The following is a 9146-nucleotide window of genomic DNA, read 5'->3' on the forward strand; positions in this document are numbered from 1 at the left end:
TCTCTGGACAGAAGAAAAATGTACATGCTTATAGCCCAAATCTGTAGTTTTTGCTAGGACTCAAAGTTATAAATATGTTCCTGATGTTTGAACAGATATCCAGATATCTGCTTTTTCTGCACTGTGGGCTTCAGTAAATAAGTTTTAACCTCTGTTCCTAGTTTAAACATGTCTTAAACAGGTTTCTGCTTCTGGCAGACATCTGAGTATCAGTTGCTGACTACAGGCTGTTCCTAAGTAGACTGCGAGCCCTGGACTTGCTGTGGATGTGAACCAGTTCAGCTGATATGGACACCCCCTGTCTCTGCAACAGTGTCTGCTAACCAGAAGCCCCTGATGAATTCCCATTGCCTAAATTCCTTTTTGCTTTTGACTAGCATTTCAACCTTCTAGGGTCCCTAACTTCGTCCCAAAGTCAGCAGGAAGCAGTTTGGAAAGAAATTTCGCCGTCCATTTTCCCTGGTTAAAATGCTAAGTCAAAAGGAACTCCCTTGCATGGGGATGCCAATATCTATCACTCCCTAATGGGGATGCTAGAGAGACAGCAATTCCATGATTGGAATTTCCAAAAAAGAAAATGGGGGAATGAAGGAACCGGCTTCCCTTTTGGCAGCCATAACAGCCGAACACGTGCTTGCCATATACCTGCCTTGGTCACTTAGAGGTCAGATGCCTGTCTTGTGACAAGGAACCAATCAGAAGTTAGCTGGTGGCGCTATGCTTTACGACCCTGGGTGTGCTTTACGGACAAGCGCACGACAATGACATAGAGAGCATAGCAACCACCCTGGGAGGGCCTATGGGCCATAACAACCAGTTGACCAATCAACACAGGGCAAGCCCTCCAAGCCTGGAAGCACACCAATCATGAGCCTGTGCGTAAGCCTGTGCGTACCCCTAGACACTCCCCTTACGCTGCCCTATAAGATCTTTTGGGAGACCCAAGGAGCCGTCTTTTCTGGCCATCCACCATGGCCAGGTGGGTGAAAGACCCGAGCTAACATGGGGTTAGCTTGTTAAATTACAATAAAGCCTCATGCAGTTTGCATCAAGCTTTCGCCTCCATTCTGTGTTTGGGGTGGCCGCCGTCCTGGGCTAAGATTCTGGAAGCCTCAGCTTTCTGAGGGTCTTACACCACCAGCTATCTTCTGATTGGTTCCTTGTCACGAGACAGGCATCTGACTTTCTAGTGTCTAGGACAAGGCCGTTCTGGCTGCCAAAAGGGAAGCTGGTCCCTTCAAATCAAGAGAGACAAACTATAAACTCTTAATGATTTCCAAAAATTTCTGGGAGATATTAACTGAGTATGACCCACAATTGATGGTGGAGGTCCTTCTGTATCCTGTAAGTATATATTTATCTTATTGGTTGATGAATGGAGCTGTTTTGGCCAAAGGACAGGGAGGATTTAGCCATGTGGAAAATCCAAACAGGGATAGAGAAAGCGAATAGGCAGAGTTGAGGAGATGCCATGTAACTATTGGGAAGGCAGGATGTCCTGGCATTCTCTGGTAAGCCAAGACCACATGGAAATACACAGATTAATAGAAATGGGTTAATAATTAAGAGAGAGCTAGTCAATAAGAAGCCTGAGCCATTGGCCAAACAGTTTATAATTAGTATAAGCCTCTGTGTATTTATTTGGAACTGAATGGCTGCAGGACTAGATGACATAGGAACTTGGTTGATATGATGGCATTATTAGAAGTGGTGAATTGCCAGGCCCGGCTTGTATCAGTCCCATGCTACAGAAGCCATGGGGTCCGGCCTGAGTGAGGGAGCATGGACCTGAAAACTCCTAGCTACCCAATGATGATAAAGACCAGGCACATAGACATCTTGTCATTTCTTCAAGGGCCTCTCAGTCCATCTGAAAACTGGAGTCTTCGGTTTATTCTACCATCCTCCCAAGCCGCTTTCCAACAGTCAAGGTGACCGCCCTGCATGCTTATCTTCTCTCTAGTCCTCATTTTACCCTAGGGCACACCTAAAAAGTCTTTAGGCATGCAGACAAAGCCTTCTGCACAGGTGTGGCCCATTCAGGGTCTGGACCTGTTCTCATGCAAACTAGGAGACATTCTCTACAGAGGCTGTACCATCTAGAGCCAATCAGCCAGCATCTGCAATACAATGGAAGTTCAGGTTCCTGAAAGATGGAGCAGAGGTATGGATCCCGAGAAACTTTCTAACTGAGAGTTCTTGGTCCCTGACAGTAAACAGGAGCTGGGAATACTTTAACGAAGTAAGTTATTGGAGAAGTATCCATGAAAGTTGTAAGGTGTCTCTAGCCTGGTTCTTCTTCTGCTTTCTGGTGGCCATGAAGTGAGCAGCCTTGTTCCATTATGAACTTCTGTCACTATCTCTGCCTTACCTCAGGCTCATAGTGATGGAGCAAGCTGCTGCTCATGGATAAAACCTCTGAATTATGGTACCAAAATGTGGGGGACCAAATATGTGGGGTCCCAGGTTCTGGCTGTCAGCAGTGGTGGCGCCAGGAAACTCCGGCCCACTATTGTATTGTTAATTAACACCAGGTTGTACAGTTTACCTGGCCTGAGGGTAATATGCCTCTTATTTTGCATCTGTATGTGCCTAAGCACCTGAATAGGCCCTTACCTGGGCATAGGTGCTGATATGGGAGTAATGTAGGGCACGGAAGGTTAGGGGCGAAGTGGGCAAGCAGAGAGAGAGAACAAAGGAGAAATGGCTGCCTCGTAGTGTTAGCAGGATGTTAAGGGACACCAGAAAAGATGGCTAATAAACAAATAGCTCTAATTCCAAAGCATGGAACTGAGAGCTCTCTGAAGATGGCAAGATGCCTGTGTTTGGTCTTTATCACTGTCGGGTTGCTGGGAGCTTCCAGGTTCACACACCCCCACTCAGGTAGAACCTCATGGCTGTCATGGGTTAAAGCTGAGCAAGCAGGGCCACGACACCAAAAGCAATCTTTTCTTCTTTCAAGTTGAAGTTTTCCTCAGGTACTTGTCACAGGGATGAAGAACTGAATAAAACAATGAGTAAAAATAGTTTTTGAAATTGAAAAACTTCTACTTTTCACTTAAGAGCTTCAGCCATCCATATTAATAGCCAAAGTCAATTTATTATAGCTGCACTTCATATGAAATACTAATTTTTCATGTATTTATTTATTTTTAGTGTGTGTGTGTGTGTGTGTGTGTGTGTGTGTGTGTGTATGTGTGTGTTTGTATATCATGGTGCATGTATGGAAGCCAGAGGACAACCTGCAGGAGCTGATTCTCTCTTTCTACCATTCACCTGCCAAATGCTGTCACCAGAGGTGTGCACCACTATTCCTGGCACTGTAATGTAGGGAGACACTGTAGCTCCACCTCCTAGTACCCCGACAGGTGTGCCAGGACGCGCTCGTGAGGGTGTGGTTAGGGGAGGTCCAAGATGATGCGGGGACAATTCTTAAGGGACCGTGCACACGTGAATAGCCCTTCTCTCTGGCCTGGCTGCCTTGCTGCCCCTGGCATGCTCTGGCTTGTGTTTATCTGAATAAGGAAATCTTAGCCTTATGCACTACAGATCATCTTTGAGCGCATGCAGCATGCAATAATTTACATTTGACACCCAACTGGAATCCACGACCCGCTCGGCTCCTGTGCCTGCTGCATGGGGCTCCGTGTGTGACCACTACACATCCCGGGCCTCTGCTTTCTGACCCAGAAGCTTCAGGGATGTGATGATTTTAGGGCTTAGCCAGAATAGACATAGTTAGGATGTACAATAGCAGATTATTGTATCTTCTTGTATTTCACCTTTATGATTGTTAATTTTGGATGTTTTACACTATTAAGTTTCAATCCTCTTTTAGACTAAAAGGGGAATTGTAGGGAGACACTGTAGCCCTGCCTCCTAGTAGCCCCGACAGGTGTGCCGGGACACACCCATGAGGGCGTGGTCAGGGGAGGTCCAAGATGACGAGGGGACAATTCTTTTTTTTACAGTGAATTTTTTATTTGAGTTTAAATTAGCATATATATATCAATAATGGCAATATGTTATGCATCAATAGTAGCAACAGCTTTTCCAGGTTCTGCAGTCATTTGAACAAAATTGTAGAGACATCCAGCACACTCCATTAAAAAAAAACCCAAAAACCAAAAACCAAAAAACAAAAACAAAACAAACAAACAAACAAACAACAAAAAGTACAAAACAAAATCCCAGAAAACAGCAGAGGGGAACAATTCTTAAGGGACCGTGCACACATGAATAGCCCTTCTCTCTGGCCTGGCTGCCTTGCTGCCCCTGGCATGCTCTGGATTGCATTTGGGCTGGTGTTTATCTGAATAAAGAAATCTTAGCCTTATGGACGACTACAGATCATCTTTGAGCGCATGCAGCACGAAATGATCTACACTGTAATTTCATTTTTATGATAGGGTAAAGCTACACTGTGTATATACATCCATTTCCTTAACCATCTGCCTGTTGGTGGATAGCTTGGCTATTTTGAATAATGCTGTAATAAATGGGGTGATTACTCACAATTTTAAAGGAGTCATGTGCTGAATTCAAGATTAAATGCTAGTTCCTTTATGCAGGCAGAGACAGAAATCTGCATGTGGGTGTCTTTGTTATGAAGTCAACTGAGTGCCCTACTTGAGAATGCACATGCAGCAATGAGAGCTATGGTTCCACCTTCCTGAGGCAGAACAGAAAAAGCGCCTCTCCTTGTGTATGGAAGAATTTCCTTAAGTGTTCAGAAAATAGAGAAGGTGGGACCCCCAACTTTTTTCTTCAAAGTCTAAGTCTAACTTTTGATTGAGATTTGCATTTAAGAGAGCTTACTTTAATGGTTCTGAGTAGCATTAACCACAGTCTGGCTTCTTAAAAGAATATTGATAGTTTCTCTAGGAACCCTTCAGTGAGGGAACAGGTCCTGTGTTGGTACTGTATGTGCAACTTTGAGGCATGTGGGAGGCTGTCGTGTAGAATGTGGATCCAGCCACCCCAGATCATTGTGACTTTGGGGAATCCATAGCTGAGCACATGAAGAGGAACAAGGAGAACTATGACCTTGGAGCTCAAGTGTGGAGACCAACTATGAAGTAATGGAGGTTTAGATCTGCAGCAGCATTATCGAAGCTGTAGAGCCATGTTCACCAGATCAATGGGACCTACATAGCAATGAGCTACAACGATGACTAGTTAGAGTATTAGTTTTCTTTCAGAAATTTCATCTGTAGTCCATGCAATATTGACCTGCATGTCCAGGAAGAAAAGAACTGTGAGTGTTGGCATTATCTGCCAAATTAGCCAAGAAGTTGGATTAGTTGCTTGTACATGGTACATGTGCATTCCTTAAAGGACAGTACCCTCCCTTTCATTTTGAGATGCCTGCATAAGAAATAGAGAGGAGGCAATGAGCTTCTGTTTTCCTGTGTTGGCATGGTGACCCAGCTCTTCTGAATGTATTGTTATGGACCTAATGGGGGCATTGGTAGACTACAATGTGGTCCATACTATGGTCACAGATAGAGGTTGGAATCACATGTCCTGGCTCATTAGTGACTTGAACTTATTATTCGTTTTCACTTTGTACTTTTGAGACAAGTCTGACACTGTATCTCAGGGTGGCATGGAAGTCACTTACCTAATTTATGAGCATGTACTTCTCCTGTTCTCTAATTGTGTCCTTAGTTATGGATCTGAAACTTCTGGGAATCTCAAGGAAGTAGAAGTTCTCGGCTCTGAAGAGCCTCCAAGGCATTAATTTGCTTCTTTGCAAACTTTTCTTGACTCTTTACTTTAGCTCCTTCGGGTATAATTAGTTGCTGAAGCCTGCTGCAGTGCCACAAAGCCTGGGCACAGGTCCAGAAGCAGAAGACTGGTGGCTGACCTCAGAGAACAGAGGACTAATTGGTCCCTTCTTCCCCTGGAGACCAACGTATCAGCAGAGGATATTTCCTACTGAGCTCAGAGGCTGGCGTCTGGGCTTGTGCAGGGCTGGTGGAAACAGCAAGTACTTTTTCCACCTGTAGTAATAGCACACACAATTCTGCAACTTGCTTTTTTCTTCATAACAATGCATTTTGGAACTTTTTTCAATGTTAGTATGTACACACATGTTCATTATTTGTGTGTGTGTGTGTGTGTGTGTGTGTTTTCAAGTAACCTTTATTTTACCTCATAATAGCCCTATTCATTATTTTTCTTTTTATTGAAAGTATAATATAATCACATCATTTCCCCTTCCCTTTCCTCCCCTCAAAACCTCCCACATATCCCTCCTTGTTCCCCTGCAAATGTCTGTCCTCTGTTTTTGTGAATTGTTGTTACATGCATGTATGTACATACATATATATTGCTAAATATAACCTTCCAAGTCTGTATACCATTACTTGTATGTATATGTTTTCAGGGATGACCATTTGGTATTGGATAACCAATTAGTGGGCTCTTCCCAGGAGAAGACCATTTCTCACACTCTGCATTCCTTGGTTGCCTGTAGTTCTTTTAACACTTACAAATATTTTATCTTGTGCACATCGTTAAGTATATGTGTGTATACATTTATATACTTTTGTGGTAGGGATGTAAATTAGTTTATTCAGTATTAATGTTAATGGAGTTTCCTCCAGAAACTAAAAACAGAACTATCAGGTTATCCAGCTGTACAATTGGGAACAAGCCCGAAGAAATCCAAGTCAGTATATAAAGAAACATCTGCATGCCTGTGTTATTGCTGTGTGAGTCACAATAGCCAAGGTATGCAAACAGCTTAGGTGTTCTATTGGTTCCTCTCTATATATGTAATATACACATATGACAGAGCTTTTTTTTTAACTTTTTATTGATTCTTTGTGGATTTCACATCATGCATCTTGATCCCACCCATCTCACTGTCTCCTCGTCTCTGTCCTCTGCCTTTGAGACCTTCCCCCAAAACAAAACAAAATTTAAAAGTATAATCCAAACCCAAAACAAATAAAAACACCCCCCCCAATAGGAAAAAAAATCTCAATGTGGCCTAGTGAATCACCCAGTATTCTCCTTAGTCCATACATCTTCACTTGTAAGTGTTCATTGCAGTGGATTGTTGGTCTGGCTTGAGGCCTCTGGCTTCTGCTCCTCTGTAGATACTGGGCACTTATTGGGTGTCTTAGACAGGATTTCTATTTCTGTGAAGAGACACCATGACCAAAGCAACTCTTATAAAGGAAAACATTTAATTGGGGTGACTTGCTTACAATGTCAGAGGTTCAGTCCATTACCATCATGGTGGGGAGCATGACAGTGTGCAGGCAGACATGGTGCTGAGAGGTAGCTGAGAGTCCTGCATCTTGCAGGCAACAGGAATTGGACTGAGATACTGGGTGGTGTCCTGAGCATAGGAAACCTTAAAGCCCATCCCCACGGTGACACACTTGTCCAACAAGGCCACACCTACTCCAGCCACACCTCCTAATAGTGCCATTCCCTATGAGATTATGGGGGCCAATCACAGTCAAATTGGGACTCCTCCTGGATATCCTGTTGTCCTGCGAAATGGAGATCCTGTGCTTTTGATTTGCAGATCTGGCCCCTTTATACACTCCAGAAGTTCATAGTTTAGGTGGATTTTGGGGTGGGTTAACTCATAGCCCTGGGTCTGGGCCTGTATGGGAGCTGGGTTGTTCAGCCTGACAGCTTTCCCTCATCATTACCACCAGGGTGAGTTCTCTAGCTAGTTCCAGCTAGTTCACCCAATGCAGCAGGCAGCAAGGACAAGGGCAAGTTCTGCCCTCACACCCTTGGGTCTGGCTCACACCACCAGAGCCAGATCTACTGTTTTGCCCAGGTGAGATATGTGGTAATTTTGTAACTTTCTCCTGTATAAGAGCTTGGCTAAATGCTTTAAGGTACCTCTCTCTGGTTACTGTTATCTCAGTTTTCCAGTGGAGGTCCCCGCCTGGCTTGTAAACAATAAAAACCTTGCTTATTGCATTTTGGGAGTGTCTTTCATCCGCTGGGCTTCAGGGGTCTTCGTGACCCCGGGTATAATATTTGGGGGCTTGTCTGGGATCCCTGGAGCCACCCTCCCCCAGACTTTAGACTACCAAAAGGTTCTTCTTAACCACCTGGGTAAGCTGGATAGCAGTTCTCTCTATTCGCTGTTTCTTTCCTTTTCCTGGCATTTGGTTTGGGATTTGTATTTGTATTTGTATTTGTACAGGTCATAGAGACTTGGAGGAAGAGTTGCTGGGAGACATCCCCCTTTCCTCATTGGGACAGGGTTGCGAGGTGGGGTGGCTACCCTGTCAGGATTTTTAAATCCAACTTGTACTTTTGTAACATCTGGAGACACTAACGGACACTCATCCCATTTGTACAGTTTTTGGTCTGATCGAGCCTGGGTGATCTGACAACCAGAACCATCCCTTTGAATTCCATGGAAATTTGCATCTCTATCTATCTCTATGTGACTTTCATGTTTTTCTCATTTGTGTTGTGTGTATTTGTTTTTGTTTTTGTTTTTTTTTTTTTTGAACGCTTCACGAATTTGCGTGTCATCCTTGTGCAGGGGCCATGCTAATCTTCTCTGTATCGTTCCAATTTTAGTGTATGTGCTGCCGAAGTGAGCACGTGTGTATTTGTTTTTCTGTTGACAACTTCACCGACTGAGCAGAGAATGGATGCCACTCCATCCTCACCTCTTGACTTGACTCTGGTACACTAGAAAGATGTCAGAGAGACATCCCATAACAGTGTTAACTAAAGAAGGACAAATGGGTTACTTTTTGTTCCTCCGAATGGCCACCTTTGATGTTGGTTGGCCATCTAGAGGGTCCTTTCACTTGGATCTCATTTCCAGGGTTGAAGAAGTCATTTTCAGGCCCCAAACCGGACACACTGATCAATCCCTACATTGTTACCAGGCAGGAACTCATCAATCTGGTGGATGGGCCCCCTCCCTTGGATTAAATCATTTTCTTCCTCTGGTTACCTCCCCCACTCCCTCTGCCCCACCCCCCTCACCTTACTTTCACAGGCTCTCCCTGTGAAGATCAAGGAGATGGCTAAAACTATTCTTCAGGGAGAGACAGAGGAGGCTGAAATCTTTCCTTCCCCCTATTCTCCTCCCCCTCCTGAGGTGCCATATAAAGGACCAGCTGGAGCAACTAGGAGCCGTAGAG

General features: G+C 44.2%; 1 non-coding gene across 1 annotated transcript; it reads right to left on the reverse strand.

Moving 5' to 3' along the window:
- Positions 1-8488: 8488 nt before the first annotated feature.
- LOC113832838 lies at positions 8489-8595 on the reverse strand. Its single transcript, XR_003486656.1, has one exon. It is a non-coding gene; the product is annotated as a U6 spliceosomal RNA (small nuclear RNA).
- Between the last annotated feature and the right edge of the window lie 551 nt (positions 8596-9146).

This window comes from Cricetulus griseus, chromosome 6 (genome assembly GCF_003668045.3).
Source record: "Cricetulus griseus strain 17A/GY chromosome 6, alternate assembly CriGri-PICRH-1.0, whole genome shotgun sequence".
In the NCBI taxonomy this organism is placed as follows: domain Eukaryota; kingdom Metazoa; phylum Chordata; class Mammalia; order Rodentia; family Cricetidae; genus Cricetulus; species Cricetulus griseus.